This window comes from Musca autumnalis, unplaced genomic scaffold (genome assembly GCF_047663935.1).
Source record: "Musca autumnalis isolate F117 unplaced genomic scaffold, ASM4766393v1 scaffold_4, whole genome shotgun sequence".
NCBI classification, from domain to species: Eukaryota; Metazoa; Arthropoda; class Insecta; order Diptera; family Muscidae; genus Musca; species Musca autumnalis.
Genome location: NW_027411977.1, coordinates 191,967,999 through 191,994,005, shown reverse-complemented (window position 1 = coordinate 191,994,005; position 26,007 = coordinate 191,967,999). Strand labels below are relative to the sequence as shown.

At 40.0% G+C, this 26,007-nt stretch overlaps 1 protein-coding gene across 6 annotated transcripts in view; it reads right to left on the bottom strand.

The window, feature by feature from the left end:
• The window catches only part of MYPT-75D (Myosin phosphatase targeting subunit 75D), a 310,043-nt gene that overhangs the window by 252,677 nt on the left and 31,359 nt on the right, over positions 1-26,007 (bottom strand). For all 6 annotated transcript variants that reach the window (XM_073984770.1, XM_073984763.1, XM_073984776.1 and 3 more), the window contains exon 2: positions 2,468-2,535. The gene's annotated coding sequence lies outside the window, so the exon portion shown is untranslated. The remainder of the gene's footprint in view (positions 1-2,467; positions 2,536-26,007) is intronic.

The following is a 26,007-nucleotide window of genomic DNA, read 5'->3' as shown; positions in this document are numbered from 1 at the left end:
GTTGGTACCCTAATTGCATATTTTGGAACATCGAAAGGCATGCGTTCGCCCGACACCCCGGCGTTAGAGGTTCTCTAATTCGTAGGAGATCTTTAAAAAACCAACTCTTCCAGAATGTTCAAAGAGGGAAATTGTGGCCTTAAGCCCCGTATCGTGCCAAGATTGTTATCCCTTCCCTTCTCCCTTCTACTCTCTCGTATTCATTACTTCTGTCCCATATGTTGTTTACAACCATTCGTCTGTTTGTATGTGTTTATTTGTATTTCCGAATCTGTAAACATTTCCCTTGACCGTTGTGGAACATCCAAGATTGATTCTAGAACAGACTATGCTTCGGCGAACTAGTATAAATACGGGAGAATAGCAGATGGGTAAGTCAGTTGTAATTCAGACTGCGAATTAAGAACGTCAGCTATGTAAATAATGCTGCGTGATTATAAAGTGAATAAAATAAGTAACGCTTATATATCATTATAGAACCGTTGTTTTAAAGAACCCGCATAACAGTATTCTGTATTCCGCCAACCTTAATATTATAAATAAATTCACCAAAATATTACGAGGAAGATTTAAATTAACCTTAAACATAAATAACACAATTAAGTCGTTTAGTGTATTTCATATCTCTCACCCTGCCCTGTGCACCAATAACCTCATCAACTCCAAAAACATGTTAATTTTTCCAACTACTGTTCTATATTTTCTTAGGTTACACAGAGAGTTTGGTCATAAATTTACCTTTAAACTGGTTTCATTTTACTACTTAGTCTCTACCTTCTTTATTATTCTTCTCTAATGGCATTTTCATTTCCCTACTTCGTAGTTAAGAAACAAAGTGCCGCAAGTAGAACGTACGTATACTCGATTTTCAAATAAGACAAAAAAATCCACAAACACACAAACTGAAAACAAAGTCAATAAAAACCTAAACTCTTGAAGAAAGAAAACTTGTGGCAAAGATTAAGAAACTAGAGCAAACAGGGTAACAACTAGAGTTGGGCAATATAGTTCCTGGAGCGGATCGATCTTTCTAGTTCCTTTTGCCAAAAGGAACTAGTTCCTTAATATAGTTCCATAGTTCCAAATAGTTCCGACAGCGATATAGTTCAATGAATCTTTCTCTTTCATCGTTCTTTCTACTTCCTTCGTTCCAAATAGTTCCGAGATCGATATAGTTCAATGCATCTTTCTCGTTCCTCGTTCTTTTTATTTCCTTCATTCCAAATAGTTCCGTGAATGAAGTAGTTTAACGAATCTTTCTTTTTGTTTTTATCTTTTGGTGGATTAATTGACATACAAATAAATAAATTGCAGCAATGTAACGATGATGTGATTTACGTTTATTTAACAATGTGGCCGCATATGAATGATGAAGGAACCGAACGTGAAAGATCGAAAAAGAAAATGAATTATATAAATGAAAGGAATTATATGCACGGCTGGAGCTGGAACTATATGAATTAAAGGAACTATATAAATGAAAGAGCCGGATATAGTTCCAATAGTTCCTTGTCCGGAATAGTTCCTTGGAACTAGTTCGTTCCGGAACTACACAACTCTAGTAACAACCGCCCTCTTTGGTTAGGTTGGGATTGAGAGGCGGCGTAACTTAGTCGGTGGTTCTGTACAGCAGAGTTCTTTCAGTTAAATTTCAATGAATTACACCTCCATGAATGGAAGGCGTTCTGTTTTTTGCTTTGCTTTGGAAATGAAATGAAATAATAAAATAAATACACAAAAGACAGATGGAATTCTAAGCTTTAATTTCAGTGGTGTTGGGAGAAAGGTGGAGGAGAATTCAGATCAAAGTTACACTATGAAAATATTTTGTGTATTACTTATGGGATTTCTCAAACTTACGACAACTTTGTTCTTTATTAAAAATTTTATTTGATTTGCGTTAAGAGGCCCGCATAGGCAGTCCAAACGCAACTGTATCTTTTTCTGTCTGTCAACTTCTAACTATAATGATGTAATCAACATCAATGTTAATTTTGCAACAACGCAAAAAATGACAATCACAAAATAATTGCCTTGTTTGTTCGTTAAGACGTTCGTTAGAAGGTGAGAGCTGCGGCTTGATTTGGATTGGAGAGCATGTGGGCAAATCCGGATAAAACTACAACAGCTGTCGTTGAGTAGCAGCATCTGATGCCGCCATAAATAAATACTAAATGTATTGTTGTAATTGTAGCTATGTACTTTAAAGGAGATTAATTATAATATTAAATAGAAGCTGTTAATTTTGCTACATTGTATGTGCATTTTGTTCATGAGATTATTATCTATGTATGTACACACATATGTACACATTACATGTGTAAATATGGATATTCGCTACAGATTATTTGCAAATATAACAGGTGTTAATTTAATAGATTTACAAATCTGTTTCCTAACTTGTTCAATTAAGAGTACTTAAGAGGTAAAATAAAGTTAATGCTATCGAGGGGGATTAAATGCTTACCTTTATGTCACACACACACGCATTTGTTTATAACATAGATACTATCACAACAGGGATAATTTAATTATCTAAAAATAAGAAAATAAAACATATGTTAATAAAATGCATATAAGCTAGAGAGTACCACTCCGCTTTGCCGATTAAAACAAAACCCTCAACTTATGGTACAAAAAAAATAAATAACGTTCACAAAATTCAAATGGAAGTTATAATAAACAAGTAAAAAAGTATCAGTCGGCTTTGCCTGCAGAGATATAGCCTCAGTCGGTGTGGATGGAAATACTTTTTTCGAAAAAAAAAATATATATATTTATTTACAGGATTAAAGCTCAAAAATTTGCGGGGATATCGATAGATAGGGCTTTTTTATCATAATAACATAATAACAAGTAAAAAAGTATAAGTCGGCTTTGCCGACAGAGATATACCCTCAGCCTGTGTACGAGTATATTGAAACAAATTTTCCCAAGAAACGTGTGTATTTAGGGGGTTTTAAAAATGTTGGGCATTTAAACCGACAAAAATGTTGATTAGGATTAAAGATCAAAATTTTTGCGGAGGAATGGATCGACATTGACCATTATGGAAGTGGATCTCCAGCCACTACATGTGGTGCCTATGGGGTTTTTACACCCTTCGGGCTGTTTGCTCAAGAAGTATGGATTTGCCCCTGAAAAAGACTTTTACCATCGTAATTGAGGCAGCGAATGCAAGCTGCTTCAACAAAAATAAAAGTGATTCGATAGCAGGTCTTAAAGTGAACTTATCCGGAATTTTGTGTGGGAGGTACCGGATGGAGTGGACAATTATAGTCCATATTTGAACCTGATCTATATCTGGTAGATATATTAGGATGTGTAAAATATGGAACAATTCGGCCACTCCCTTCAAGAGTTACCGTACGAACAATTTTTCCGAACATTTTTGAACTTTTGTGGGGGAGGTACCTGAAGGAGTGGACCGATATGGCTTATCTTCGAACTTAAACTATGTTTGGACAAAATATTACTAAGGCCAAATGTTGGACCGAATCGGCTGATCCGTTCTAGTGTTATCTTGCGCTCCAACCACCTCACACGGTGTCATAGGGGTTTTTTGCAACTTTCATGCTATTTTCTCAGGAAGTATGGACTTGCCCCTAATGGAACTTGTACCGTCGTATGGGGGGCAGTGAATACAAGTTGCTAAAACAAAAATCAAAACGTTTCTAGAGATGGCCTTAAACTGAACTTTTCCGAAATTTTGTGTGGGAGGTACCCGAAGGAGTGGACCGATTGAGTCCATATTGAAACCTTATCTAAGTCTGGTACACATTTCAGGATGTTCAAAGTATGGACCAATTCGGTTACTCCCTTCAAGAGTTATCGTGCGCACAAATTTTCCGAACATTTTGGAACTTTTGTGTGGGAGGTACCGGAAGGAGTGGACCAATATAGCCCATCTTCGAACTTAAACTAAGTTTGGGCAAAATATTACGAAAGCCAAAACTTGAACCGAATCGGTTCATCCGTTCGAGAGTTATCGTGCGCTCCAGCCAGCCAGACGGACAGACGGACGGACATTGCTCAATCGACTCCAAATTGTCTGAAACACATTTCGTCCAAACATACTTGGGGTCTAAAACCATTATTTCGATGAGGCACATTTTGCCCGTATGAAAGTGTATATACCCTCGTTAGCATAAATGCTGAGGGTATAAAAATAAAATAAAACATAATTTTACACTAGCATCGTTCCTAGACATCGAGGGGGCGTTCAACAATGTCAAACTTGAGTCAATACATGATTGCCTATCTTACATGGGTATCTCCTCTCTCCTCATTGAATGGATTGATAGGATGCTGGAGAGCAGAATTATCAACTCGCATTTGGGGATGTGCTCTATCCGGAAGTCTGTCAACAGGGGTACACCCCAGGGGGTGTGCTGTCACCTCTGCTATGGCTCCTGGTGATAAATGGGATATTACAAGATTTTGATAGGGTCGGTACGAAGATTGTTGCCTACGCTGATGATGTCGTCATTTTCATCAGTGGAAAATTCCCATCCACTCTGTCAGAATTAATGCAGAGGGCCCTGGTAAAACTTTCAACTTGGGCTAATCGGATCGGTCTAGGCGTAAACCCGACAAAAACAGAGCTTGTCCTTTTCACCAGGAAGAGGAAGGTTGCCGAAATTAACCTTCCCGTACTAGACGGACTTGCATTAAGTCTTTCTCCGGAAGCCAAGTACTTGGGTGTAATCCTTGACCGGCAGCTAAGCTATGGAAGAGGAACTCTGAGGAACGGGGTAAGAAGGGTTTAATCGCACTATACTCCTGCAAGAATTCGATAGGTAAAAGTTGGGGACTCAAGCCACACATAATATACTGGTTGTATATAGCTGTGGTCTGTCCAATCTTAACCTATGGACGTCTTGTCTGATGGAAAGAACTCGAAAATGGAACATACTTGGCTAATGTAGCAGGCGTGCAGCGAGCAGCTTCACTGCTCATCACTGGAGCTGTGAGAAGTACACCGCAGGTGGCCCTAAATGCAATACTCAATCTTTAACCACTGGACATAGCAGTACAATTCCTAGCCTCTAGGAGTGCAACAAGGCTCAACGAGATTCAGGCTTGGCGTCCTTCACAACTGCGGCATGCGGCAGCATCCTTTAAGTAACCAATTGTCGAGTCGGATTTAAAGTTAGTGACTATATTGCACCTATCCTTAATTTCAACAGGGCGGATATTTGTCTACCGGAGAGGAATGATTGGAGAAATGGTCAACTTTTCTCAGATAGGCTAGCCATTTTCACAGATGGCTCGAAAATGGAGGAGAGAACCGGTTCCGGAATATATTGTGGACGCAGACAGACAAATAGTTGTTTTTATCGATAGTCAGGCTGCCCTAAAGGCACTTAGGTCATACACAATAAAGTCTGAGATCGTTAGCAAATGTAGACATCAACTTGAGAACATTCAAAATTCAATCGTATTCTGTTGGGTGCCCGGACATTGTAATATAGAAGGAAACGAAATCGCTGATGTACTGGCACGTACAGGCTCACACTCTGAAAGCATTCGTGCAGAAAGCCTTGTGAAACCGCCGTTGTGTCATTTTATTGGTAAGCTCACGAACTGCTTCTCTGATAAAGCTGGTCAAATTTGGTCTAACGAACCCAAATGTAGGATAGCGAAACTAATCTGGCCAACTATATCGAGACGTAGAACTTCATCCTTACTCTCACTCAGTAAACCTGAGATCAGAATTGCTACAGGGGTGATCACCGGCCACTGTCGCGTCAGATCCAGAAGCTGTAAGTGGGATGGAACCAATGTCGATTTTTGCAGACTCTGTGAGGATGAGGAGAAGTTGGAGACGATCGAACATCTGCTATGTCGTTGCCCTATGCTTAGAAGCATGAGGCGGAGTCTACTTGGCGAATTCCTACTCTTACTCTGGTCTCTCCTCAATAGATCCTGTGATTATTGTCAACTTTACCAGAGCCTGTAAATGGCTATGGGAAAACTATGCGACACAACCGCAAATCTGACTCTCTTTCATTCTATTATGAGGTCGAACAATATATATTAATTAACAAAATTATTTTCCTTTCTTCCCCTTTCTTATATGTATCAATCTCCCTAATCTACAAACTCTTTTCTCCTGCTGTGAATCTTTCTGTTTCCAATCTCTTATATATTTTCAGGATGAACACAATGGACCAAAAGGTCTCCGAGTGAAGCAGCTATGATGAATTGTAGCTGCGCATCCTTAAACCTAACCTAAAATGTTAAACATTTGTGTGGGTGGTACCACAAAGTGTGGACGTACGCAGTATTCGGCTCGCGCTCCCCAGCCACTACATATGATGCCATAGGGTTTTTTTACAACTTCCGCCCTGTTCTCAAGAAGTATGGACTTGCCCCTGAAAAAACATTTACTGCTGTAATTGAGGCAGCTAATGCAAGTTGATTCAACAAAAATCAAAGTGATTCGAGGGCAGGTCTTAAAGTGAATTTATCCTAAATTTTGTGTGGGAGGTACCCGAAGGACTACACAAATATAGTCCATATTTGAACCTGATCTATATCTGGTAGATATATTAGAATGTGTAAAGTATGGACCAAATCGGTCATAACTCATCAAGAGTTATCGGGCGCACAACTTTTCCGAACATTTTTGAACTTTTGTGGGGGAGGTACCGGAAGGAGTGGACCGATATAACTCATCTTCGAACTTCACTAAGTTTGCACAAAATATTACGAAGGCCACATTTTGGACCAAATCGGCAGATCTGTTCGAGAGTTATCATGCGCTCCAACCACTACACACGGTGTCATAGGGGTTTTTTGTACCTTTCAAGCTATTTTCTCAGGAAGTACGGCCTTGCCCCTGATGAAACTTATACCGTCGTATGTGGGGCAGTGAATACAAGTTGCTTCAACAAAAATTAAAGCGATTCGAGAGCAGGTCCTAAACTGAACTTTTCCGAAATTTTATGTGGAACGTACCAGAAGGAGTGGATCGATATTGGAACCTCATCTAAGTCTGGTAGAAATTTCACGATGTGCAAAATATGGCCAAAATTGGTTACTTCCTTCAAGAGTAATCGTGCGCACAAATTTTTCGAACTTTTGTGGGGGAGGTACCGGAAAGAGTGGACCGATATAACCCATTTTCGAACTTAAAGTTTGGACAAAATATAAGTTTGGACAAAATATTACGAGAGAGTGTTCGTGCGCTCCAGCCAGCCAGACAGACGGACGGACATGGCTAAATCAACTCCAAATTGTCTGAATCGGATATCGTCCAAACATACTTGGGGTCTAAAACCATTATTCCTATGAGGCACATTTTGCCCGTAAGAAAGTGTATATACCCTCGTTAGCATAAATGCTGAGGGTATAAAAATCGAAGAGATTCTGAAAAAGAAGTGAAAACTAATGTTTGTATTTGTATCATTTGTCTGTGTTGGGAGCAGCATATTGTGGAATACCTGCTCCGGATTCTTTTGGTCCGTGCCGGGACGGAGGAAAACCCAGAACCAATACATTTGTGCTCGGTTTGTCACACCCTCATCTTCACCCAAATCCAAGATTCGGTGAGATGTCGGAAGAGAGTGCATCTAGGGGTTGTTCTGGGCAAGGGGCTATGTTGCTGCATGCTACGGGAACATAGTCCCCAGTGAGTCTTCGTCAGATTACGAGACTGCCTCGCAGTCCCCCCAACACCAGCCTCACACGCAGCACTTAACACCAGGCGTTGTTGTTTCAATTCCTGAAAATGCATAATTTTTGCAATTTAATTTCAATGGACTCCCAGGTAAGATTGAAGTCCACTATCTTCATTAGTCGGAAGAATATCACGGTCCCGACGGAGCAGGAAACCAAGCTCAAGAACAACTGCAGCTTACAGCGTTTCGATGTAGGAGGGATCGCACCAGAAGTGGAGGTTGGGGATTAGGTTTCCTATTGCGCCAGTCTGTTCAATGCAGACCTATCTCGCTTGAGCCCGGCTCTAATGACCGGTATATGGACTGTATGGGGGTAGCAGTCAGCAGTGGAACTGCTGGGGTAGGGTTGTTTAACGTATAGATCCCGCCGATAATTTGTGGTACTCAAGGTTATAGATTCAACATTGGTCCGTTTTTTGTAGGTCATAACCGACTGTGTGAGTTGTGGCATTCCGTCCGATTCTTTAACACATTTTTTCAGTTACCGAAAAAAATCGGTAAAATTAAAACGAAAAATTTTGAATGAAAAGTTTAAATAAAAGTTGACAACACTTTTGCTATAGGTAGAACTTTACGACAGCTTTTTATTCGTAGCTAACTTACCGAAAGACATCGGTAGCTACCAACAATTGTCGGTAACTCTAAAAATGAGTTAGAGAATCGCACTACAGAGGGGTATAGCGTTGGTTGGGCAGATTGATAGCTTTAGGTTTTGCACGGTTAATAAGGAAGCCACTACCATAATTAGCGGAGAGTGTCACAGTTCGCCGGATATAACATCGTGTCACCTGGTCTGACAAATCACGTCACTTCCATCAATCATGGGAAAGCTAATTGAAGATCTGCACAACACTTCTGATGATCGGTATCGGAAAGGACGTTTGGAGACATCATCACTGCTACAACCGCTCGCTATACATCTACTGGTCGAATACCCGAAGAGAGACCAAATTTCCCAGCTTCGTCGAGCCAAACCTAGTGACACCAGAATAAGAAAATTGACACTGGAAGTTTACAGGTTGGTCGTTGAGCATAAGTTGAACAAATGGTTAAATCCTCTGAAGAGTTACAACTATGGAGCCGCAATAAGTGAATTATTGGCAACGGTTAAATCACTCTCCAACCCTGGATGGAAGACAGGACTTCAATCACGTTTGGTGACGTTACGCTGACTGATCCGAATTTAAACTTACTGATCCTTATTTATACGACAGTTTGTCGAGAAACCCTGGAGTGACAGGGCAAAGAGAAAAGTACTACGTCGCATTAGATCTCTTCCTGCCGAGGAGGAACCACCACAGTTTACAATGGATGGTGTTCTGAATGCCAACAAGAACGCTTAATCATCGAAAGCGTTGGGCCCTGATAGAATTTCCATGGCAATGCTGAAACAGCTGGATGAGCCGGGAGTCGAGAATCTCACCAAAATTCTTAAAATGTCGCCGACATCTCTCCCGAAGACTGGAAAATGGGCTAGGTGATCTCGCTATTGAAGCCAGGCAAGGATGCCAACAAAGGTGAATCGTACAGACTGATTTCGCTTTTGTCGGCCGTAGCAAAGACCCTTGAGGTTTACCCCTCCGCAGCATCATAAATAGCTAACCATGGTTTCCGTAAGCGACACATCACGACAACAGCGCTGCACGTAATCTCCACACATGCAAGTCGAGGACTCAACCAGAGCTAACCGTACGATAGGACAGTGTTGGAGGCGCTCGACTTATCAAAAGTCTTTGACACTGCCAAGCACTCCACGCTGTTTGAGGACATTGAGCACACTAACCTGCGCTCAAGTTTGAAACTTTGCATAATCAATTAAATGTGTGTCCGCCAGTTGTACGTGGAATTCAGGAACAAGATGTCCAAGCAGGGGTGATATTTCCGGAGCTATTTAACCACCACCTCTCCCATATTCCACCCCTCCTTAAGGCAATGAGATCGTAACGTAACGGATAATTGTACGATCTTAGCGTCAGGTACCTTCCCTGATGTAATTTGTGAATGTCTGAACTCCTATTTGACAGATCTTACCACATTTTTCCACGCGAGGAATATGCAAATATCCGCCACTAAATCAATGGCCACTCTGTTCACCACATATGTAGACTGCAGAGGTGAGCCCTGTTTTGAATGTCATGGTCGATGGTATCAGATTCCAAGGTTCTCGGGGTCACATTCAACAGTATGTTCACGTCGCCCGCGCACGTCGCTGCTGTCTTGATCTTGATATAGCCCCCATATAATGCTACCTCCCGATTTTCGATTTTTTGAGGATTTTAGCAACAATGGTTAACAGAACGAGCTGTAATTTGACATTTGAGGTTCTCAGCCACGAAACTTCTCCACCAAAAATCTTCAATATAGGTCCATGTTTTGGTATGGCATCCATATAACGGCAACTCCCGAATTTCGGTATTTTGAGGGTCTTAGCTACATTGTTTGACGGAACTACCCGTTATTTGACTTTTGAGGTTCCCTGTACTTATAGTTAGGTCCACACTTTGATATAGTAGGTGGTGCTTTTCACCATAGTGAACATATTTTTTAGATCAGATTAGATAATTTAGGCATTTGGGGTATCCGTGATCGAAAAATATTTCCACCTAAAATTCTGAAAGGAAACTGACTATTTCATTTTAATTAAGACTATTTTATGGTGGAGGGTGGTATAAAAAGTTCGGCCCGGCCGAACTTATCGACTTTTTACTTGTTATATTTTTAGGTCGTTAATTTTTCTTCATAATCGTATTGTTGCTCGGTTGACATAAACATTTTTGCAAATTGATTATAATCCAATAAATTTTAAATCGATACTTCATTGTCATTGTTTTTTGTCAAGAACGTTCAGTGATTTAAGACAAAATTAACAAATTAAATTGTATCAATATTTGCCATGTTATAATTTTCGACATCATAAACCAAAAAAAAAAAAACAAAACAAATTCCCAGAAGAAAAATCACAGTTTAATGTCAACGAAAAGTAAATCACAAAACAAAGATAAACAAACTTTGCTGTTATTAAATTGTGTTTTTATTAGACTTAACAATATCTAAAATAAACACTGAACACACCGATGACATCAAATTGAATTAAAGTCAAGACAAATTACCGTGAGCCCAAGGCACGATGAAGAAGATGCAGGCGGAACATTGAGAGGGAGAGAGAGAGGTATGTACATAGGAACAAACAAATTGAATTGATAAAAATAAACTAAGAGATGACGGTTGGTGATGACAAACAATTATGGCAGTTAAATGAAAGAATAAAAGTAAAGCCTCAAAGAACATGAAGGCAACTGTAACAACATTAAGGGGAACAGCAACAACAACAGCATCATCTGAGAAATTTTGACAACCTAAACAAACCGCCGGCAAAAACATTAAATAACAAACAAGTTAAAGATGACACAAAACGCAAGCAAGTAACCTAAGTTGGATGTCGGCGTAGATGATGATGATGGTGTTGACTGGGGTATGAAGTATATGCAATTAATATGACAGGAAGCTGATAACCAAATAGAAGCGCGTGGAGGATATCGGTTGTTGGCCCCGAAGTTGTGATAGGTGATTCATGTAGGGACGGAAAGATACGTAGACGTAGGTGATGAAAGGTACCAAGCAACGGTCCTGACCGGCTTGGTAGTCTAGGACTTATCTTGGTCCCTATTTCATCTCAAGTGGAGCTGCCTTTATCACCCGTTAAAGGTAGTGAGTTAACATGTGCCGCGCGTTCGCCCCTAAGAACGTTAAAAACTTGGGTTTGGGCGTCGGATTAGTAAGATCAGATCAGAAAACAAGAAATCAAATTGATCACGTTGTGATAGATGGAATGACATTCATCGAGTGTGTTGGATGTGCGATCGTTCCGAGAAGCAAACATAGACTTGGACAACCATCTTGTTGCAGCAAAGGTACGTACCCGGTTAAAAGTAGCAACGATAACATATCAGCACAATGGCAAAGTATTGTCCACTCCATGCAAACAGCCGCAAAATCCATACTTGGATACCACAGACCTCCACCAAGAATCCATGATATGACCAGGAGTGCCGTGCTGCTACCGAAGAGAAAATGCGGCATATAGGACTACAGAGAAATGGAAGAGAGAGTGTGAAAAAATCGAGATGTACAGGAGCCAGAGTGAAATCCGAAAGTTCTACGAATGAAACATCAAACTGATGGCTGTATGGATGTGCCTTTACATCCTCCTGTAGAGACCAGCAAGGTAATTTGGTAACTGATACAAATAGTGTTCTCAGGACATGGAAACAGCTTTTTTCCAAGCTGTTGGAATCCATTAGTAGCGAAGACGACGAAGGTACCACATATCAAATCCAAGAAGATGGTATTGAATGTATACTACCCGGCCAAGATGAGGTAAAGACAGCAATAAACTGTTTGAAGAATAATAAGGCAGCAGGAGTAGATGGCTAACCAGCCGAACTTTTCAAAACCAGAGGCGTCACGCTGCCCACAAGAAAAGAGATTAGACTTTATGCTCTAACTATAGGGGCATAAGTCTTCTCCCTATTGCCTACGAGACAGTGTCAGGGATATTGTGCGAAATACTAAAGCCTATGGTAAACTAAAAAATTGGGCCATACCAATGCGGCTTTAGACCTGGCAAGTCAACCATTGACCAGATATTTAACCTGCGGCAAATCCTGGAGATGACCCAAGCGAAGCAGATCGAGACCTACCAACTTTTTGTGGATTATAAAGCAGCCTTCGACAGCCCCCTACGTTCAAAAGCATTCCAAGCCATGTCTGAATTTGGTATCCCCCCAAACTCATTCGGCTTTGTAAAATGACATTAACTGATACCCAGTCCTCAGTTAAAATAGAAAATAACACCTCCGAATTGTTTAGTACCAAAAGAGGTTTCAGATACCCTGTCCTCAGTAAACATAGAAAATAACATCTCCGAATAGTTTAGTACCAAAAGAGGTTTCAGACAAGGAAACGAAAGGCTGTCTGATCTCTTCAACATCCTGCTGAGAAAGGTTATACGAGATGCAAAGATTAAAATGAATTCAATCGCGGCCGACACTCGCAAAAAACGAAGGTGTGAGGGTAGCCACCGTGGTGCAATGGTTAGCACGTCCGCCTTGCACTCAGAAGGTCTGCGGTTCGAATCCCAGGCCAAGCAACATCAAATTTTCAACGGTGGCAAAATTCCCCCTCAGTAATGCCGGCGACATTTCCTGAGTATTTAAGCCTTGAAAAACTTCTCTACAAGTGGTGTCGTAAGACACGCCGTTCGGACTCGGCAATAAAAAGTAGGTCCCATATCATTGAGCCAATATGAATCGGCGTGCACTCATTGATATGTGAGAAGTCTCCCTTGTCCCTTCAGGGATGTTGTGGGACATATGTATGTATGTATGAGGGTAGCCCAAAATCGGTCGTTGCGCTAGAAAAAATTAAGCCATGCGTGAACGGATAATGTAAGATCGCCATGTTATATCCCGTGAGATAGAGGTATCCTTGTGTATTTCTTCCACCAACTAAGATTTGATATTGCATGAAAACCTGGCCTCAAAAATGGATATTTCCTGCTAGATCCAGAAAAATTTTGGATTTGTGCAAAGAAAACGTGAATAAAAACAATCATCACAAACGAGGAATCTTGGATCTATGCTTAGGAGTCCGAAGTCGAGTCAAATCCAACGAAAGTTGGATTCGAAGCAAATGGTCGCCTGTTTTTTTTTTCGCAAAACTGACCGTGTGGCGACTATACGGCTGTTGAAATGTAGGACGGTTAATTCCGAGTGTTACACTACAATTTGTTTGTCTGAAGTCTCCTTCGGAATTCGAAAAACGAACAAGAGAAGACGAATCGTTTTGAATCATGACGACGACAACTCTCACACATCGATTAAAAACAGCGCCTGTTTGACCAGACAAAACGTGAAATTGATGGGTCATGCGCCGTACAGCCCTGACTGGGCATCCAATGACTTCATTTGATTGCATCACATCAAAAAAGGCGAGATCAACGATTTTCGTCGCCAGAAGATGCTGTGAAGCGCTCAAAAAACATGTTTAGGAGGTGTCTCAATCAATCAATCCGACTGAAAACAACCCAACACATGCTCGTATGTCAAAGTGTTCTGAGTGCGCCTGGGCTAAAAACTGTCAAACTTTGCCTAGGCTAAAAGGGTTTCTAGTGGCCCTCGTACAGTGGGTCTGGCGGAAAACGGCGAGAAGACCAAGTTGGTGGTGTCGAAGCGCAATGCGGTCACAAAGCTCGAATCAACAGTTTATGTTGGTTCTTATAATTTTAGGTAGTAATAGACTTCGTCTACCTTGGCACCTCCATAAACACAACAAACAACATCAGTTGTGAAATAAGAAGAATAATTGTATTGGCCAACAGACGCACTTTGGCTTAAGTAAGCAATTTAAAACCAAAGCCACATGTCGTCTAACAAAAACAACGCTTTACAAAACACTGATACTACCCGTGCTAATGTATGGTTCCGAACCCTGGGTACTTGCGCAAGCAGATAAGGCAGTGCTTGGTGTAGTTGAGAGAAAATTTCCTCGAAAAATCTACGGACCAATCTGCGTTGTCGGTGAATTTCGACGTCGTATTAACCACGAGCTGTATCTGCTATAAAACGACATCAGTACAGTTAAACGTATCGAGATACAACGATTGCATTTGCTAGGCCATGTCATAAGAATACGGGTCACATGGCGGCACGCAGCGCGCCGGCAGGCCAAGGCTTCGATGGAGCAAACAAGTGGAAGAAGTAATGGATAGACGCGGTATTCCAAAAAGCAAAGCAACAAACAGAGAGGAATGGAAATATTTTCTTAGTTCGGCTTATGGGACAAATGTTCTGTAATAGGCCAACTAAGTAAGACCCATGTAGCAGTCAAGACAAAAGTTTGACAATGGTTTGTATTAGGCGTAGACAAAAAAACTCTCATCTCGTCTGCACCCCCGGAGGTATGACAATTTAGACTAAATTCTTCAACAACAATAACGTGTTCTTAGACTAAATTTAGGAGATAATTATTTCACAAAGGGGAGAAACAATCACGGACCCTCCATTCTCCTATAGAGTGGTGGTGCTCAAAATATTTTGTGCATTAGCCTCTCTGAGCGAGCCATTCCTTTGCTAAACCACGGCAGATGAGAAAAAATGAGAACATGCGTTGTTGTAGTCACGTTAACGTATATGGATGATGTTGTCTGCTATAGAGGTTACGAAAAGAGAAAAGGAAAATCAGAAAATTTTGTGCAATTATTTTTAGTCAGTTTGACAGCCCGCGTATCACACATGCACCACACCAAACACCAAGCCAATATTTACAAACACAACAAATACACGTGTGTGCGGTGACTACAACAACGACCCAAAAGGTCTTTACAGATCATCATCACCATCATCAGATGGAAAATATAAGATGAAATTATTTTGCAGGCAGAACAGCACCACATTTTCATAAGGCACTAAGACCAAGACTAACATCATATGAGTTTGTGCCACTTAGTTTTTCTGTCTCATCATCGTTATCAGCAGCAGCATCCTCAGCATTATAATCGTCTTTAACTTCATCATCATCATCGTCGTCGTCATTTCACTCATGACAGCAATGGAAGTAAAATTCAATAATGACATCGTAACACATCATTTGCACGTAACTAATTGAATTAACGGCACGTTAAGAAGCAAAAGAATAAATATATTTATTGTCTATAAAAAGAAAACACAAACAAAGTTGATACATCATTCAATGATAGATCGAAAAGATATAAAGAGGAGATGGCGCAATAAGTTTGGGCATAATAAAATGAATAAAAAGAAAAAATCGATATTGCCAAAGTTATGGTTATGTTAGGTTGAAAAGAGGGGTGATGCAGGATCACCACATGTCCGTGTGGACATACACTTAAGCCATAAAGTAGGCCTGTTGTGCGCTCTAATTTGCGGTCAGGTTGTAAACTTTGTGTATGAATTAGTTAAAATTCCTTATTATTCTATTGACGTTAGTCTAAGATTTCTGTCATATTTACATAGTCTCTTAATGTTTTGAGCTCGATTGTCCTGATGTGATCGAGTCCTTGTATTATGTCGCTCCCTAGTAGCTGTTTTCTCGGGTTTGTGAAGGCCTGGCAATGACAGAGGTAGTGTTCCAACGTTTCGTCGTCCTCTCTGCATGCTCTGTATTCACCGCTTCCTGCACAACCTATTTTGTGGAGGTGCGCTTGTAGACCCAGCTGTCCTGTAAGGATACCCGTCAGTCTACTAATGTCTTTTTTACTTAATAAAAGTAGTCCCTTTGTTTTGTCATCGTCTATGTTTTTCCCTTGTCTTCTCTATTCCAGAGGGATATATGTGCATCTTTTGCCCATGCCTTTAGCTCTATGTGCGTCGCCTTTAAGGGCTTGGCGTTATCTAGGCTGACTGTAGGTTGCTCCCTTGCCTGTTTTGTTAAGGAGTTTACTATTTCGTTACCCCTAATCCCAATGTGCCCTGGTACCCATATACTGTTTACCGTACCATGTTGGGAGTAGTTGTTAATAGACTGTATGCATTCCAAGACAGTTCTAGATTTTACTGTATTGGCCGTTATAGCCGTGATGGCTGCTTTGCTGTCCGTAAGGATGTTCGCAGTGGTAGGCTTTGTGTGAGTGTCAAACCAGTTCAGACACTCTGTTATCGCTCGGACTTCCGCCTGAAGAATCGTATTATGATCCGGCAGTCGGAGGGAGATTTTCGTTTCCGGTTCCATTATAGTCCGGTTCTCCCCTCTAGCACAGCCCCATCAGTAAACCCGCAGCTTCCAGCGGGAATCTGTGCTAGAGTTCCATCGATCCACATGTCTCTGTCTGGTATTGAAATTTCGCACAGAGCTACTTCACTAGTTACAGGTATGCGGTCTGATACTATTTGTTTTATAGATTCACCCGTTGTGACCTTTAGTATGTTTTGGTGGTATGTTTAGTGGTCTCTACTGATCCACTCGCTCATCGACTTTAGCCTTGTAGCTGCGATGGCTGCCTCATACCTTACCTGAATTTCTATTGGGCGTATAAAAAAAAAAATTATTTCTAGAGCCCTAGTCGGTGTAGTCCTCATTGCCCCGCTAATGCTTAGGCAACATGTTCTTTGGACTTTTTGCAATATCTTCTCATTGCATTTTTTGTCCATAGCTGTCCACCATACATCAGACGCGTATGTTAAGATTGGTCTAATTACGCCCATGTACAGCCAGTGTGTCATCCTAGGATTGAAACCCAATTTTGAGCCCATTGCCCTTCTACATGTTGGCCAACATCTTTGTGCCTTGTCGGCCCTTTCTTGAATATGGTCTTTCCAATTTAGTTTCCTATCCAGAATTACTCCTAGGTATTTAACTGTGCGGGAAATATTTATTGTCCTATTTAGGAAAACTGGTTCCTCGAAGTTACCCACTTTCGGTTTCCTCGTAAATAGACATATTTCCATTTTTTTTCGGGTTAATGTTCATACCTCTCGGTCTGGCTCAGTTGTAAGAAATTTTGAGAGCCGTTTCTGCTCTTCTGCAAAGTATATTCGGATTCTTTCCCATTAGAAGTATTATAACGTCGTCTGCGTAGCAGACTGGGTCAAATCCTTCTTCGGTTAAGGTCCTTAAGAGACTGTTTATGGTAGTAACCCACAAAAGAGGTGATAGTATCCCTCCCTGTGGCGTTCCTTGTCCGACTTTGTCTCTTATTTTGACGTCATATAGCCAGCAGCTTATCCATCTGTTCCTTAGCATATGGTTGATCCAGTTCCTTAAGGCCCTGTACACCTGAAACTCGTCTAAAGAGTGGATCAGCGTTTCGGTGCTGACGTTGTTCAAAGCGCCTTCGATATCAGCCTTTAACGTATGCGTGTTGTTTGAATTTGAGCATATCGTTAGGGATTCTACTCTTTATCATGGTGTCGACCGTCCGTTCCATTGTCTTGAGTAAGAATGAAGTTTAACTTATCGGGCGATAAGATTTTGCTATTACGTAGATTGCCTTGCCAGGTTTAGGGATAAAAACTACCCTTGCCTCTTGCCAGGCTAGCGGGGTGTAAGCAAATTTTAGACAAGCGTTGAAGATCCCGACCAGTTTGGACGCAATAAGGTCCGCTTCCTGCTGTAATAGGGCCGGGAAGATCTGGTCTGGTCCCGCTGTTTTGTATGGTGAAAAGCTCGTGATGGCTTGTTTCACCATCGAGCTGTCAATTTTTGGTGCATCTCCTGATAAGTAACCCGACTCAATCGATGCCTCGGTGCTGGCCGTGGTATTCTACGGAAAGTGAGTTTTCATCAGAAGGCATAGAGTTTATTCTGTTGTTTCCGTCCTTTTCCCATTTCCATCGACCATTTGCTCGGTCTGTGTACGGGTTTTGGACATAAACTTCTTAATTTTCGAAACATCGTTAACGCTATCCACCTGTTCGCAGAATAGTTTCCAGGAGTTACGTTTGGCGTTCCTTATAATTTTGTTGTATTCCTTCAATTTTGATTGGTATTTGTCCAAGAATACAGCTGCTTTTTTACGGTTTGCCCTATTGTAAAGTCTGCGGACCTCCTCCGAATTTCCCCTGTCATCCAGGGTTTTTCGTAGGCAGATTTCCTCTCTCGAAGGGGACAACTTTCCTTGAAAGACTTTGCTAGTGCCTGCGTTAACTTTAGGACATTGCTATCTATGTCCTCCTTACTTAGGCATTCCTCATCTGCTTGCCCTAGTCTTTCTTTTACTCGTTTTCCGAACTTAGTCCAATTTGTTTTGAATTTACTTCGGAAGGTTATCGGGTTTGGCGGTGGCCTCGCTATTTTAAATCTAATATACCTATGATCTGAGAAGGAGTATTCCTCCAAAACCCTCCACTCATGTACCTCGTTTATTAGATTTTCAGGTTGGTGCATTTCCTGTGTTAAGTGTATTATTAAAGTTATGGTTAGTAATGTTTTTATGTTTCATAATCACGGTGCGCCTTAACTAGATTTAAATGAAACGTGCTTAAACCTGGGAAGTTTTTGCGCATTCTGAGACTACAATGTTCATAGATGAGAAAAATCAAAAAACAAAAAAATCGCTTGAGGGATATTCAAATTAATCGCGGCCAAAGTTCACATTTTTAAGGTTTTTTTATGTTTTCACGATTTTGCTTGGAAACCGCGATTCGTATCGTAATGCGAATAATGAAAATGTTGTAGCAGTAAAAATTCTCTTGAAGATTGGCCTTTGTGAGATATTGAACATCAAATTGGGACAATGGACTGACTGTATAGTCTCCTTATAAAACAATGCCATGACTGCAATATCTAAGAAAAAGCACACAATCTTGTTGACAATTTTCACATGTGTTGTTCTTAGCTAAACTGGAGGGCAAATCACCGACCTTGCCTTGTACCATACTCAGCCTATGACTCGATTAAAGATACATGCCGAAAAATATATGTTAGAAATATGTTTGGATTCAAACAAATATATGTTTAGGACTGGTCGCAAACAAATATATGTTTGGATCCAAACATATTATATTTGGTCCAAACAAATATATGTTTGCAACATTTTGTAACATATCTCAATTTTATTTGTTGTTGAATATGTCAGAACATATTTATGGGTGGAGAGGATTTTTGTCATAGAGCTTAACAACAGGTTTCTCACTTTTTTTCATAATAAAAAGCTGTGTGTATGGTGCAATAGAAGACGTAGAAGCGACAACAGTATGGTGAAAAAGTTTGTTTTTGCTTTGGTGGTTGGTATGCGATATGCGGCCAAACACGTGTGTTCCGTTCTTTGTTGTTGTTGTTGCGATTTATTGAGCCACAAGCAATCATTTTTTTCCTGTAACTCACAGTTAACTAGGAAAAAAGGGATGGATTATTTTTGTTCTCTTTGCGAGAAAGACAGAACATTTTTTCTTCAGTTTCCCCAAGGCAGTCGTTGACGGTAAAGTGAGTGAATAGTGTTTTGTGTTTTCTTAAAGAAATTGTGCTATTTAGTAAATTAAACGCCCAATACATTTTATAATTGGAAATGTTATAATTGAACGGAAATATTTTATTGGACAAGAAAGAAATCGCATGTAATATTGGTAATAACATTAATAGAATTTACTTATACAGTATCGGCCGAAACTAAAGTACCCCCTCAGGACATTTTTTTTTAAATGAAATTTTTTTAATAAAAATAAGTTGTATTTGATTTATGATTTTCTTGGTCCAATTGGGTTTATTTTGTATGGTTTTTTTAAGCTTGTAGACCTAAGTTATGTAAATAAAAATTCCTTTTTATTTCATTAATCCCGACGTTTCGTCAATTGTTGTTGACATCTTTAGGGGATGCGTAATAAATTGAATAAAATTTACATGAAGTTATTTTCGTCAGTACACAAAATTAAAATTGCAAAACCTTAATTTATATTAACGGCTACTTAAAAAACTAGTATCAAAGGCATCTATATTGCAATTCGGTAGCTAACACTTATGTTGTTCGTGTCCTCTTTGACGTTCATGATTTTTCATGGTCAATTTTTGGAAAATAAGTTCAAAAACTAGAAATTTCTAGCCAAATTGCCTACAAAGGGATATTAATTATAAAAACTACTGAAAACGATAGGGAACCAATAATTCCACCATTCTGATTACTAAAATAGCATAAAAAGCGAAGAATTTGGAAATTATTAATCGATTATTGTGGTGCATCATTTGTAATGCTCACATTAAAAAGGACCATTTTTTATTTTCCGGTAAAATTTTAGTATAACGGTACTGTAAACGGAATGTTTTTGTACACCATCTTAAAGACAACTCTTCGGCCTACAAAATTGTTTTTTGAATTGTTAAAAAATCTCAAATCGTTTCCAAGTTATCAACGTTAATATTTTTCATGTCAGGTTGCATCATTTTTAGTGACAGTCACTGTATGTTAGAGAGGCCTATTTTTCCACCGTGTAGCAACTCAACTGTAGTTGTGTTGCCCGAACAGAGCCAAGGGAATGGTGTGTTACCTGGACTTTGCAATCCCTTAGCGCCAGAAGCAAATCCAATGTCGGTCGTAGCCGTCAATTACTGTGTCAATTGACAAGCAAAAAGCAACTCCACCTGAACAAGTTCACACTTTTCTTCAGTATATAACGAATTTTATTCCACAACCAAATAAAATTGATATATACATACATATATGTCTGCTGTTTCTATTTATTTATTTATTATTATTTTTAATGAAGCCACATACAGCTCACGTCTCATATCGAGTGCATGGGTCTTCTATCATCATAAGTACAAATATGATAGCCACTAAATGTGATAACCTGTAAGTGCTGCACATAACCAAACAAAAAAACACTCCGAAAATTATCTGGCGTCTATCAATTGTCAATTGAATTGATAACTCAATACGTGCAAGTCTGTATTCGTTTCTAAAAAAAAAACTTAGGGAATTTTACACCTCTCTCAGTGAAAGTAAACATTTGCTGTGACATTTTAGGAAAATTTCCTCAATATCACATACTACATCTCGTAATAGGTAATTATAGATGATGCATCCATGTATACGATGTATACATATGAATACCCAATCATTTGCTTGTATCCGCATCCGTCGTTAATTGCAATGGAACTACATGGGAAGAGAGTTGAGAATAAAAAATTAACACATTTCTTCTAGTTTTTTTTTTCGTTTTTCACCCTAGCAAAGGAAACAGAAAAAAGTGCTAATTATTTTTCAAATCAATCAACTAAGAAGATAGGGAAATTGAATTCAGTCATTAGGAAGAATAGAATCAAGAGAAAAAAATCAACATTCAATATAAGGAAAATAGTCAATGTCACTTTAGAAGTCATTAGCAAAGGGAAGATTAATTTCACAGCTGCAGATCAATGACATTAGAGAACTTTAATAATGGGAGAAGGGAAAAAATAAAAGAAGAATTGTTAAAGTATAGCTTTGAGGAATATTTCTGCTTCAGGGGAGCATAGCTAAGTGCTACGGATAGTGGAAATTCCAGTAGATATAAACGGACGAGGACAACTAAACGGATCTGTGGCCAAATTCTCAATATACATTTCCAAGTGACAATGATCTTTGGGTAGACGGTGCTAGTCTTTGGCGCTCTTTATCATTCTACGACACCTTCACCCATGCGAACGTTAATTGTCATAGGTTAGGAATGTCACAGGACGTTGAGGAACGTTATAGGAACCCAACCTAGATAATCTAATCTATTATAGTCTGTCTATAATAGCTATAATCAACTTTTGCTCCACAACTCCAAAGAATTTTCAATTTATATCAACTTTTTCGTTCATTTCTCTTATGTAGTTACTTTTTCCTTTCATCAAAAATTCCCATTAAAATGTCTGAAATACAAAAAAGAAATTGCCATTCTTAATGTTATTGCATTTAACGTAATAAAGACGCGCCCGGGCGAGACACATCAGCCATAATACCAAAGAAAAAGGAATATTTCTCTTTGATCATTCCAATAAGTTTATGTCATTAAAAAAGGGGTTAAATTGCAAACGTCAACGTTTACTAAATGTCACTCACCTTTTTTTCGGGTTGGCAATTTTAAAGGGAATACATGAAAACCCTTGTCGTCATATCCTTAATGAAATTCTTACAAATTGAAAATTGTATTTTTGCAAGGATTTTCTTCTTCGTCTTTCATTGTGCAAATTAAATTTTTAGCTGCCTCTGAAGCCAAAGAAAATTGAAACGTTTTTCTGTTTTGCCTTTGCCTTAACCAATATTACAGTTAACGACAGTAGCCCAAAACTGAATGACTAAACGAATTGACAACAACAACAACAACAACAGCATGAGTAGCGCAATCATCCACAACCAAAAAGTAACCAATCTCGTCCAGATAGAATGCATGTCACTATGCCAATCGCTACAATCAGGGATGGAAAAATCAATATTTGAAGAATATGAAGAAGAAATTGATGGGTTGAGAGCAGAACTTGAAAAATGGGAGGCAAGGAGAAACTTCATCAAATGAATGCATTTAGTGATCGGATCCGATCCCCGGCGGCCGGTTCTATGTGGCGGATAGACTCAGACGAATCTTGGACTGGGGATGTCAACTTTGTGTTCGTATATTTTGTCACCATCGAAGCGGTAATATATCCAGCAATGCCTGATCCGAGCTCTTTGCCGGGATAGAGACAAAGCCCGGGCCATGGATCTGTGCAATTGCAACTGCCTTCTCAACAAAGTCAACGAATTTGTAGATCGGCCAAACATCTCGGAATGCCGGCTTCAAGATCTGGCCGTGGATCTGTTCAATTCGCAAACGCCTTTCGCAACAAAGACAGCGAACCGTCACCTGTAGCTTGCAACTTTGCATTAATTACAAAAGGAAGGGTTTTCCCTTGCAGAGTAGGAGGACTTGCATTCCTAATACACTATACTGTCCAGAACATTCGTACGAGTATAACACTTGAGCTTGTCTCTAGTGACCAATACATGGAATTTAGAGGGTAGCAGTAAAGTGTGGGACTGCTGAGGCAGAGCTGCTGAATGTGTACATATGTACCACCGACGTATAGTTGTGCCCTTCATTATATGCTTGACAATAGTTCGCTTTTGGGAGGCAATAACCGTCTGGTGCTAGGGGACATCAATTCTCACGAGCTTTAGTATTCTGTCCTGGACAATGACCAGAGGGGTACAGCGCTGGCCATATTTTGCACGGTGTACGAAGACGCTCCTACGAGGATAAGAAGAAATTGCTACAGCTCGCCAGGCATCACCATTGTGATGTCCATTAAGATAAATTCGTATTTAATTAGCGAAGATAGAAACCATTCTAGCGGAGACACAAAGCGCTCTGTTAACGCCTTTGCTAACAGAGCGGTAGCACAGCACTGTTATAGTTAACAGAGCTATTCAATTTTTTCTTTGTAAAAAAATCCTTTTAGGTCCTTTAAGGAAAATTCTACCACGAAAACATGGCTACCAGCTATCGGGCAATATTTTTAACGATTTTATTAACTCCGGGGATAGCTGTCTCAATATGCTTTCCAATGGTACCCATTTTGTCCTGGCAGAATTTTCCTAAAAGATTATTCTTTTTACAAAGAAACCCATTTTTGAATAGCTCTGTTCACTTTAACAGTGTTCTGCGAACGCGCTGTTAGCAATGCCGTTAGCAGAGCGCTTTGTGTCTGCGCTAAAATGGTTTGTTTTTTCGCTCATTAAATACGAATTTATCTTAATGGACATACCATGGTGGTGCAGGCCAGATAAATGACGTTTTCTGGCAACCCGTAATTTTCCTTGGCACAGACCACCCGTCTACATACCTCTGACTGCTGTACTTTTCTGAACCATGGAAAAGTTGGCGAGACAATGGTTCAGAAAATGTATCAATCACCGCTTTAGAGCGCTACTCATCCCCTCAGATCCTCGGATAACTGAGATAATTTTTCGGGACATGATCGCTCGCTACATACCTGCTGGTAGAATACCCGAAAATAGACTAAATTTACCAGCAGACTTTACGAAACTAACAAATGATCGTTGTGAGCCGTTGCCGTTCGAACCCTAAAAAGCCAAGAGTTAGTAAACATACTCTTGAAGTCAACAGGCTAGAAGCCCAGCATAAGCGGAAAAAGGGCTAGATCACCGGAAGCAATGAAAACATTAGTACAAGATTCAGTAAATTGTGGGCAACGGTTAAATCACTCTCGAATACGCGAAAGAAGGAAGGCAGGACGACTGTTACTTTCAACGGCGTGGCAGTGACACATCCGAAGAGGCGCGCGTCTTAATTTAACCGGCAATTTATGGAGCGAACTGAGTATGGTAAGGCGAAGAGAAGTGTGCTACCCTCTCCACTGGGAGGGAGGTACCATTGCAATTTACAATGAGCAATGTAGCAGATATCATCCGAAACGCGAAATCATCTGAATCAGCGTTCGGCAAGAAAGCATCCACGTGCTCTCAGTGAACGTTCTCTCTCCACACACAATTCAACTTATTGAAAGAGCATGCACATGCACAATGACACCCCCAAAAGTATGCAACAGGAATATGTGTGCATATCGCTGATCCAAATGCTTAAGCAAGTTAGCCACCCATATTGTAACAGATTGACCGAATATTAGAGGTCTTTGACCAAAGGTCGACTACAGAGACCATTGAGCACGGATTATAATTGCCCAAAAATAAGAGGTCATTGAACACGGTGTAGACTACATCGAACACGGATTAGAGCTTATTGACCACGAATTAGAGTGATTGACCAGAGTTCATTGAAGACAAATTAGATCCCATTGACCACGGATCAGACGTCATTGGCCACAAATTAGAGTAATTGATAACATATTAGATTCATTAACTACGGATTAGACGTCAATGACCCCTGATTCAAGATCTTTGACCACGAATTAGACGTCATTGGCCACAAATTGGCGGATTAGACGTCACTAACAACGGAATAAAGATTGTTTAACACGGATCAGGGTCATAAACAACTGATTAGACGTCATTGACCACGGATTAGAGTTCATTGAACACAAATTAGAGGCCATTGGCCACGGATCAGACGTCATTGGCCACAAATTGGAGTAATTGATAACATATTAGATTCATTAACTACGGATTAGACGTCATTGACAACGGAGTAGATATCAGTGACCCCTGATTAAAGATTTTGGTCGCGTATTAGACACCATTGGCCACAAATTAGATTGGCGGATTAGCCGTCACTAACGAACGACCTTGGATTAGAGGTCACTGACCCGGAATAAAGATTGTTGACCACGTATTAGGATCATAAACAACAGATTAGACGTCATTTATCACGGATTAGAGGTCATAGACCACTTATTAGAAGTAATCTACAACTGATTAAAGGTCTTTGACAAAGAATTAGAGTCATTGACCACCAATTAGACCACGGATTAGAGTTCATTGAACACAAGTTAGAGGTCATGGCCACGGATCAGACGTTTAGAGTAAGTGATAACATATTAGATTCATTAACTACGGATTAAACGTCATTGACAAGAGATTAGACGTCAGTGACCCCTGATTAAAGATCTTGGACCACGGATTAGACGTCATTGGCAACAAATTAGATTGGCGGATCAGACATCACTAACAACGGATTAGACAAACGACCTTGGATTAGACGTCACCGAGTCAGAATAAGGATTGTTGACCACGGATAACGGTCATCAACAACAGATTAGACGTCATTGACCACGCATTAGAGGTCATAGACCACGGTTTAGAAGTCATCTACAACTGATTAGAGGTCTTTGACAAAGAATTAGAGTCATTGACCACCAATTAGACGCCATTGACCACGAATTAGAGTTCATT